Below are 10,974 nucleotides of genomic sequence, written 5' to 3' on the forward strand. Positions count from 1 at the left end.
TACGCCTAAAAAGACCAAGCCCTCGTGTCGGGCCTACACGACCCGTCCATATGGACCTCACAACGCACCTACACTCACGCATACTGTACGAGAACCTGCCGATCTCATGACCCTTGCCATCATAAGATACATCAAGCGTGCAACCCTGTACTTTGTTCCTCTACAACCAAACCCCATTTTAGCAAAAGAGATACGGCAGTCCCTGAGAAGGACACTGCCCACTTTTAAGGTTACTGGATATCCTACTAGTATTCGTCCATAATACCAATCAGGACAAGTCTGTGATCATACTGTCGAAGCTAGAAACACATTATTTGGAGTCCCTACTGGAATGCGCCGTGAATGGTGCATTCGCAGCTACCGACACATGGTTCAGTATTTGTAAGATGCAAATGTCATGAGATTGCTTCATCCCCAGGAACCCTTACCCTGACGATAGCAAACTCTAGAAATAAATTCCCTCGGTTATACAAATATCCGTACTGAAACAAACTACATTGATTAAACGTGGTGTTTTTGGGAACAGATACGCTGTTAAGACATTGCGATATGAAGAGTTGTGTGAGTGTGGAAACTAAGTGTGACATCTGAAGTCTTCGGCATAATAGCATATAGAAAATGTGTATAATAAGCTGATTTAACATTTGGATCAATTAGTTTCGACTATTAGTGATGTATCTTGGCGGTTCATCCATCCACTCGCCATCATTAGTAATATCACGGTGTTTATGCGGATGCCGCGTGATTATTTTTATTTTTAAACCTTTCACTTGTACTGGGGTTATACGTGTAATTACTATAGGTCTTTTCTGGGAGGCTAGGGAGTCCTTGATAGTCGCCGGGAAAGCCATGTTTTTGGTCGGTTTCCGCCGGGGATTATGTCTTGCAGAGCTGCTTCGGTGGCGACGGACCAGTCATTCGAACAACCGCACGCATCGGACGTGGTTGACTGGCGCAAGCTCCCCACCTAAGAATCGCTCTACGCATGTATCTAGTTGATTCTGTGACAGATATGAAAATATGCATCGAACTTGCTATGTGCCTGTATATCGATTACTAGAGATTTGATAAAGTAACTAATGGGAATAATTATGATATGCAACCTTAAACAACCCATACGTAGACTACGTAAGGGGTGTAAAAAGTTTTTGACAAGGTCAGAGTGTTCTCTCTTTATGGATCATTTGATAGAGATAAGGTTACAGCATTATATGGCTGTCCTACCAGGATCTGGGAGGTAAGGTGGGCGCTGATGTCCACTTTTGGTACACAATATCAGTCGGAATTGACTTGCTCCACATGAAATATCAAAGCTCATGGGATTTTCTCAGTCCGGGTAATACATTTAAAGAAAACTGCGCATAAGGCCTGATTTGTCGAATAAACCCCTTTTTCCATACAGTTGGACGCGAATTAAGACGGCATGTAGACGTAACTTGTACATGCACGTAAAAAAAACTGAATTCGGTTTTTCCATCCAAGAATAATATCAATTGTGCAGCAAATGTGATGTAATAAAGGAATCTTCAATTATGTCCAAGGGAATATAAACTGCTTTTACTTGATCTCACCAGATCTGTTTCCCAACATCCAATGGAAATTCCCCCTTTGCGCATGTTAAATCTTTGCAAAGATAAACTCTTTCTGGTAATCATGTCATTATACGTGCCAGACGTTAAGACCGCAAACACCATTATAATTGGGTTATTTGGGATTTGACTGTTCATTCAAAGGCATTGGTCTATGGTACTGACTAAAATCTGGGTTTCTGATTGTAATTTCAACTATTGCCATGGTTTGCTTAGCTAGAAACAGCAGCCAGTGTTTGTTTTAAGATGTAAACTGGAACGATTTGCAGCAGCTTTTAGTTCAAATTGAAAAGGTTAATTTATTCAACCATGAATAGCGAGGCGATTTCGAGTAAACGTTTTTGTATTTGGTATTTGGTATTTTATTAGGATCCCCATTAGGCTGTTGCAAAAGCAGCAGCTACTCTTCCTGGGGTCCACACAAAATATGAAACATAATACACCGCATAGACATCCACTACAGAACATCATAGACAAGAACAGCTCAGAGAGTTTTGGTACATCTTTTAAAACCGCACATGTAGCCCTACATAGGCAATGCATCACACACAAACTATCTAGGTAATAGGGAAAGGAGTTGTGCCGGCGAGGTGTTGCTTTATCTTTTTTTGAACCAGGTTTGCTGTCTCATTTGAGCACAATATGAGATGGAAGGAAGTTCATCCAATAAGGGCTCTATATAATACTGTATGTTTTTCTTGAATTTGTTCTGGATTTGGGGACTGAAAAGACCCCTGGTGGCACTATCTGGTGGGATACCACTGTGTGTCAGAGCTGTGTGTAAGTTGACTATGCAAACAATTTTGGAATTTCAACACATTGTTTCTTTTAAAAATAAGAAGTGTGTCACGCCCTGACCTTAGAGAGCCGTGTTTATTTCTCTATTTGGTAGGGTCAGGGTGTGATGTGGGTGGACATTCTATGTTTTGTATTCTGTGTGTTGGCCGAGTGTGGTTCCCAATCAGAGGCAGCTGTCTATACTTAGGCGCTTTTTCCTTTTGTATTTTGTGGGTAGTTGTCTTGTTAGTGCCTGTATAGCCCCAGTAGCTTCACGTTAGTTTGTTGTTTCTTGTTTGTTGCGCACATTCTTAATAAAGAAAAATGTCACGCTCACCACGCTGACCTTGGACCGGTCATTTCCCTGACGACGTTCGTGACAAAGTGAGGCGTCAGTCTCTTAGCCAAAGAGAATGGCATGCATAATTTTATATCAGCCCTCTGATTACAATTAAGAGACAAAACGTGCCGCTCCGTTCTGTGCCAGCTGCAGTTTAACTAAGTATGTCACGCCCTGACCTTAGAGATCCTTTTTAGTCTCTTTTTGGTTTGGTCAGGGCGTGAGTTGGGTGGTATTCTATGTTCTATGATTTGTATTTCTATGTTTTGCGGGTAGGGTCTCAATCAGGGACAGCTGTTTTCTTGTTGCTCTCGATTGAGAACCATACTTAGGTAGCCTTTGTCCACCTGTCTTTGTGGAGATTACTTTGTTTATGGCCATAGCCTTTAGCTTCACGTTGTTTTGTGTAGTGTTTATTGTTTTGTTCAGCGTCATTTTTTATTAATAAAAGGAAAATGTACGCCACCACGCTGCACCTTGGTCCTCTCTTTTTCGGGCCGTGACAAACTATTTATTTTTATTTACCTTTATTTAACCAGGTAGGCCAGTTGAGAACAAGTTCTCATTTACAACTGCGACCTGGCCAAGTAAAGCACAAACAAGTGCGACAAAACAACAACACAGAGTTACACATGGATAAACAAATGTACTCAATACACAATAGAAAAATCTGTTTACAGTGTGTGCAAATGAAGTAAGGAGGTAAGGCAATAAATAGACCATAGTGGCGAGGTAATTACAATTTAGCAATTAACACTGGAGTGATAGATGTGCAGATGAGGATGTGCCAGTGAAATACTGGTGTGCAAAAGAGCAGAAAAAAAACAAATATGGGATGAGGTAGGTAGTTGGTTGGATGGGCTATTTACAGAAGGCTGTGTACAGCTTCAGCGTATTGGTAAGATGCTCTGACAGCTGATGCTTAAAGTTAGTGAGGGAGATATACGTCTCCAACTTCATGATTTTTGCAATTTGTTCCAGTCATTGGCAGCAGAGAACTGGAAGGAAAGGTGGCCAAAGCAGGTATTGGCATTGGGGATGACAGTGAAATATACCTGCTGGAGCGCATGCTCGGGTGGGTGTTGCTATGGTGACCAGTGAGCTGAGATAAGGCGGGCTATACCTAGCAAATACCTGGAGCCAGTGGGTTTGGCGACAAATATGTAGCGAGGGCCAGCCAACGAGAGCATACAGGTCGCAGTGGTGGTAGTATATGGGGCTTTGGTGACACAAACGGATGGCACCGTGATAGACTGCATCCAATTTGCTGAGTAGAGTGTTGGAGGCTAATTTGTAAATGACATCGCCAAAGTCAAAGATCGGTAGGATAGTCAGTTTTACGAGGGTATATTTGGTGTGAAGGAGGCTTTGGTTGCGAAATAGGAAGCTGATTCCAGATTAAATTTTGGATTGGTGATGCTTATAATGAGTCTGAAGGAGATTTTACAGTCTAGCCAGACACTAGTATTTGTAGTTGTCCACATATTCAGAGTAGTGATGCTAGTCAGCGGGCAGGTGCGGGCAGCGATCGGTTGAAGAGCATGCATTTAGTTTTAGCGTTTAAGAGCAGTTGGAGGCCGGAGAGGGTGTTGTATGGCATTGAAGCTCTTTGGAGGTTTGTTAACACAGTGTTCAAGAAGGGCCAGATGTATACAGAATGGTGTCGTCTGCGTAGAGGTGGATCAAAGAATCACGCAGCAAGAGCGACACCATTGATGTATACAGAGAAAAGAGTCGGCCGCCGGAATTCCCTGTGGCACCCCCATAGAGACTGCCAGAGGTCCGGACAACAGGCCTCCGATTTGACACACTGAACTATCTAGAAGTAGCTAGTGAACCAGGCGAGGAAGTTATTAGAGAAACCAAGGCTGTTGAGTCTCGCGATAGAATACGGTGATTGACAGAGTCGAAAGCCTTGCCAGGTCGATGAAGACGTTGCACAGTACTGTCTTTTATCGATGCGGTTATGATATCGTTTAGGACCTTGAGCGTGGCTGAGGTGCACCCGTGGCTGAGAGTGCTGCACGGTAGGATTCGAAATGGTCGGTGATCTGTTTGTGCACTTGGCTTTCGAAGACTTTAGAAAGCAGGCAGGAGGATATAGGTCTGTACCGTTTGGGTGTAGAGTGTCTCCCTTTGAAGAGGGGGATGACGCAGGCGCTTTCCAATCTTTAGGAATCTCTGACGATGCGAAGAGAGGTTGAACAGACTAGTAATATTGCGACAATGGCGCGGATACTTTAGGAAGAATGACGCGGCCTTCCCACAAAGACAGGTGGACAAAAGGGCTACCTAAGTATGGTTCTCAATCAGAGACAACAATAGACAGCTGTCCCTGATTGAGAACCCTACCCGGCCAAAACATAGAAATACAAATCATAGARCATAGAATACCCACCCCAACTCACGCCCTGACCAAACCAAAATAGAGACATAAAAAGGATCTCTAAGGTCAGGGCGTGACATACTTAGTTAAACTGCAGCTGGCACAGAACGGAGCGGCACGTTTTGCTCTTAATTGTAATCAGAGGGCTGATATAAATATTATGCATGCCATTCTCTYTTGGCTAAGAGACTGACTGCCTCACTTTGTCACGAACGTCGTCAGGGAAATGACCGGTCCAAGGTGCAGCGTGGTGAGCGTACATTTTTCTTTATTAAGAATGTCGCCAACAAAACAAGAAACACCAAAAACTAACGTGAAGCTTACTAGKGCTATACAGGCCACTAACAAAGACAACTACCCACAAAATACAAAAGGAAAAAAGGCTGCCTAAGTATAGACAGCTGCCTCTGATTGGGAACCACACTCGGCCAAACACACAGAAATACAAAACATAGAATGTCCACCCCACATCACACCCTGACCYWACCAAATAGAGAAATAAAACGGCTCTCTAAGGTCAGGGCGTGACACACTTCTTATTTTTAAAAGAAACAATGTGTTGAAATTCCAAAATTGTTTGCATAGTCAACTTACACACAGCTCTGACACACACACGTATCCCACCAGATATGCCACCAGGGGTCTTTTCAGTCCCCAAATCCAGAACAAATTCAAGAAAACATACAGTATTATATAGAGCCCTTATTGGATGTAACTTCCTTCCATCTCATATTGCTCAAATGAACAGCAAACCTGGTTTCAAAAAACAGATAAAGCAACACCTCGCSGCACAACTCCTTTCCCCTATTTTACCTAGATAGTTTGTGTGTATGCATTGCTATGTAGGCTACATGTGCCTTTTTAAAAATGTATGTAGTTCTATCCTTGAGCTGTTCTTGTCTATGATGTTCTGTATTATGTCATTCGGTATTATGTTTCATATTTTGTGTGGACCCCAGGAAGAGTAGCTGCTGCTTTTGCAACAGCTAATGGGGATCCTAATAAAATACCAAATACCAAATACAAAAACGTATTACCTCGAAATCGCCTCGCTATTCATGTTGAATAAATTAACCTTTCAATTTGAACTAAACAAGCTGCTAAATCGTTCAGTTTACATCTTAAAACAAACACTGGCTGCTGTTTCTAGCTAAGCAAACCATGGCAATAGTTGAATTACAATCAGAAACCCAGATTTTAGTCAGTACCATAGACCCAATGCYTTTGAAATGACAAGTMAATCCYGYAAATAACCCAATTATAATGGTTTGCGGTCTTAACGTCTGGCACGTAATAATGACATGATTACCAGAAAAGTYTATCTTTGCAAAGATTTAACATGCGCAAAGGGGATTTAGCAGTCATCGAGTTTCCATTGATTTGGAAACAGATCTGGTGAGATCAATAAAAGCAGTTTATATTKTCCCTTGTGACATAATGAAATTCCTTTATTACATCACATTTGCTCCACAATGATTATTCATTTGATGGAAAAACCGAATTCATTTTTTTTACGTCATTACAAGTTACGTCTACATTCCGTCTTAATTCGCTCCAACTGTATGGAAAAAGGGTTTATTCGACAAATCAGGCCTTATGCGCAGTTTTCTTTAAATGTATTACCCGGACTGAGAAAATCCCATGAGCTTTATAATTTCATTGGGCAAGTCAATTCCCGATATTTGTACCAAAAGTGGACATACGCCAACCTTTACCTCCCAGATCCTGTAGACAGCCATATAATGCTTTAACCTTATCTCTATCAAATGATCCATAAAGAGAACACTCTGAACCTTTCAGAAAACTTTTTACACCCCTTACGTATGTCTACGTATGGGTTGTTTAAGTTGCATATCATAATTATTCCCATTATTACTTTATCAAATCTCTAGTAATCGATTATACACACATACAATTCATCATATTTTCATATCTTCACAGAATCAATAGATAACATTAGAAATTCTTAGGTACTCGCATCAACCACTCCATGTGCGTTTTCAATKACTCTCCGYCGCCACCAAGCAGCTCTGCAAACATACTCCCGGCGGAACCCCAAAAACATTGGTTTCCCGGACATCAAGGACTCCCTAGCCTCCCAGAAAAACCTATATAATTACCACTACTTACCATACATATAAAATAAACATCCCGCGCTCCATAAAACCCTGTGATATTCTATGATGGCAGTGATGGATGGAACCCCAAGATAACATTATATATCGAAACTAATTATCCAAATTTAAATMAGCTTATTATACACATTTCTATATCTTATTATCCAAACTTCAGATTCACACTTATTTCCACACTCACACAACTCTCATATCACAATTTACACAGTACTGTTCCCAAAACACACTTAATCATTTAGTTGTTTTCTACAATATTTTTATAACCTGCAGGAATATTTTCTAGTTTCTATCTCAGGGTAAGTTCCTGGGATAAGCAACTCATACATTTGCATCTTACAATACTAACCCATGGTACTGCAATGCATCACGGCCATACCATGTAGGACTCCAAATAATTTCTTACTTCAGGACAGTATGATCACGACTTCCTATTTATTATGACAATACTATCAGGATATCATAACCTTAAAATGGCAGTGCCTTCAGGACTCCGTATCTCTTATTTCTAAAATGGGGTTTGGTTCAAAACAAATACAGGTGCACCTTATTATCTTATAGAATATCATTGTAATGCATTCTCTAATATCTCTGTAGTGCTTTTGAGTCCATACGGGTCTCTAGCCCACACAGGGCTTTCTCTTTTAGGCCTAAACTAGTCCTCACAAGGTCTAGTTATACATCCGGTACACACAGCTTTGGATGTCATCCGCCCACAGGTTCTAGTTATACATCAAGTACACACAGCTTTGGATGTCATCTGCCCACAGGTTCTAGGTATACATCCGGTCCACACAGGTTTGGATGTTAACGTCAGGTGGCAGTTCCCTCAGAACCCAATTTTTATTAAAAAAAACACAATTAATAATTGTTTCCAAGAAATGTCAGACTCACCCTATTTCTCTGTCTCTGTTTGAAATTACGTATCCATTCCACTGATGCTCCCAGCCAGGCGGGGATCCAATCTGCTCCGTCTAGTGGAGTATGGCTTTCCTGGCTGCATCTAATGCAACTCCTGTGCACAGTTAACCTGGATTCCCCCTGGAACAATCAGCAAAATTAAGATTATCATTCTCTCCTTGTMGCCAAATATTGTTGTGGAATATTCTAATCAAGTCAGAGAGACTTTGTAATTTCTTCAAACAATCATCTTTATTTAATATTGACTCATTATTGCAGTAATTAATCTGGTCGATCCCATACTCTTGAGTGTTGGATCGAGAGCTCCCCGATAATGAAAAAACATATAGTAAACCTAAAACAGCTTAGTCATGGCTGGTTCCACCCCTCCCATGCAGATCAGGGCATCATAAACCACCTTGGGTTCATCTTGTGGTTAACTGAACCGGGTGTTGTTTTACCACCAACCCGGYGTCATGACGTTGGCCTGGGGGTAGGTTTATGACAGTMATRAATACCTCTCCCCCCCTTTTTCCTCTCTCTACCCTACTGATGTGACATTTGAAAAATCCTTTGGTTAACATAGAGATTCTGGGAACATCAGAAGGTGGGGGGAAATGAACTATATTCTGGTAATCCGACCAATTGAACATATGCGGTGGTACTTAATGAATATGATGTCAGTTCGGTGTCATCTGAGACATTCTCATCCATAATAGGAGGACATAAACTCTACAGTGGAAAGTCTGCACATTGTAGTTATCAGATTCACATGGAATTGTTGTTCAATTTAAATGTTTGAATATAAAATTATTGGTGAAGAGATTAAATGTAATTTTAGCTTCCAAATGAGAGATTTGGGTTTTCATAAGGTTAGGGCTCTGCTCAATCAGTGGCCCGCCCTGTGAAGAAACATGGGTTATAAAACTTTTCAAACACGCCCTCCTCTCCCTTCCTATATAAAGCCTTGACGACAAAATAACCTTCTGTTCCGAGGATGTGAGGACGACGGTCCATACGTTAAAAGGACTAACCTGTCAACTACAGAACTAAGCCAACCTCAGCATGAGCTTTGGTTGCGAATGGTATGAACTTTGAACTCTTATTCACTACAGAAGTGATACCTCCTAGCTGTTGAGTTAGCAACAGCAGCTGCAAACCTGGGCTAGGAAGGACAGACAGAGTATCCCGTCTACCACACAACAACGTACTACAACGTATCCAATTTACCACCAGAGACATTCTTCAAAGGACCAAGGACTCGGTTGGGCAACACGGCCTTCCATCTACCACCAACCTACCGAAGCGCCAGCACAGAGGAAATTATTGCATTTTCCTTTTCCAAATGGGCGGTAATTTAGAATGCATAAGATACTTTATTTACGATAGCATGGCTGGTACCTTTGTTCCTCAAGTCTTCCCGCCTTTCACTCAAACCCAGACCCCTTTTCTTTGTTTAACCAGCTGTCATATCTGTTCCGTCCGCTAGGGACGTTTTCCTTGATGACGTAATTTGTAATCAAGGTATGATTCATTCTGTGTATATGTAATTCTGTGTGATTAGTTAGGTATTTAGTAAATAAATAATTAAACCCAATTTTGTATTGCTGATTCAACTTGTTAGCCAGGGTTCGTGAAGATAACCAAGAATTTACAACTTTCAGATGAGACTGAATTAAGGTGACGATTAATATTGACTGCTATTGATGTAAAATATTACTAGGTCTTTAAGAGTTTATTCGGAATATAACAGCTCTATAAATATTATTTYGTGGTGCCCCGACTTTCTAGTTAATTACATTTACATGATTAGCTCAATCAGGTAATAGTTATTACGGRGAAAGGATTTTATAGAATAGCATGTCATATCACTTAATCCGGCATAGCCAAAGACACGACACCGGCTTAGTTTCCCAGATGCAAGGATGATTAGAAACAAAGAGGGGTTTGTTCTACTCCAACAGGCTATCTCTGTCTCGGGTCACACACACCAACTCAGTCTATGGAATGCAGGCTGTAGGTTCTATCACCAACACATCATAAATCAATTGCCAGCGCCAAGCCCCAGAGGCCCAACTCAGTCCCACAGACACAGATGAGAGAGTACTCATCAAACCTTAGTTGATGCATAWACAGTATTATAASATAATCTTGTAATKTTTCTACCATACTCCACACTGCCGCCTCCCACCTGGACAAGAGGGACACCTATGTGATAGTGCTGTTTATTGACTACAGCTCAGTGGGGAACACCGTAGGGCCCTTGAAGCTCATCACTAAGCTCAGGACCCTGTGACTGAACACCTCCATCTGCAACTGGATCCTGGACTTCCTGAYGGGCTGCTCCTTGGTGGTGAGGGTAGGCAAYAACACATCGGCCACTCTGATCCTCAACACGGGGGCCCCTCAAGAATGTGTGCTTAGTCCCCTCCAGTACTCCCTGTTCACCTATGACTGAGTGGCTGCGCACGACTTAAAMCCAARTCATTACTTTTGCTGACAACRCTATGGTGGTAGGCCTGATCACAGAGGATGATGAGACAGCCTATAGGGAGGATGTCAGTGATCTGGCAGTGTGGTGCCAGGACAACAACATCTCCCTCAGTGGAGCGGGTTGAGAGCTTCAAGTTCCTTTGTGTCCACATCACTAAGGAATTAACATGAACCACACACACCAACACAGTCATGAAGAAAGCACGACAAAGCCTTTTCACCCTTAGTAGGCTGAAAAGATTTGACATGCACCCTCAGATCCTCAAAAAGTTCTACAGCTGCACAATTGAGAGCATCTTGACTGGCAGCATCACCGCTTGGTATGGCAACTGCTTGGCATCCGACCGCAAGGCGCTA

Source organism: Salvelinus sp. IW2-2015, linkage group LG19 (assembly GCF_002910315.2).
Source record: "Salvelinus sp. IW2-2015 linkage group LG19, ASM291031v2, whole genome shotgun sequence".
NCBI lineage: Eukaryota > Metazoa > Chordata > Actinopteri > Salmoniformes > Salmonidae > Salvelinus > Salvelinus sp. IW2-2015.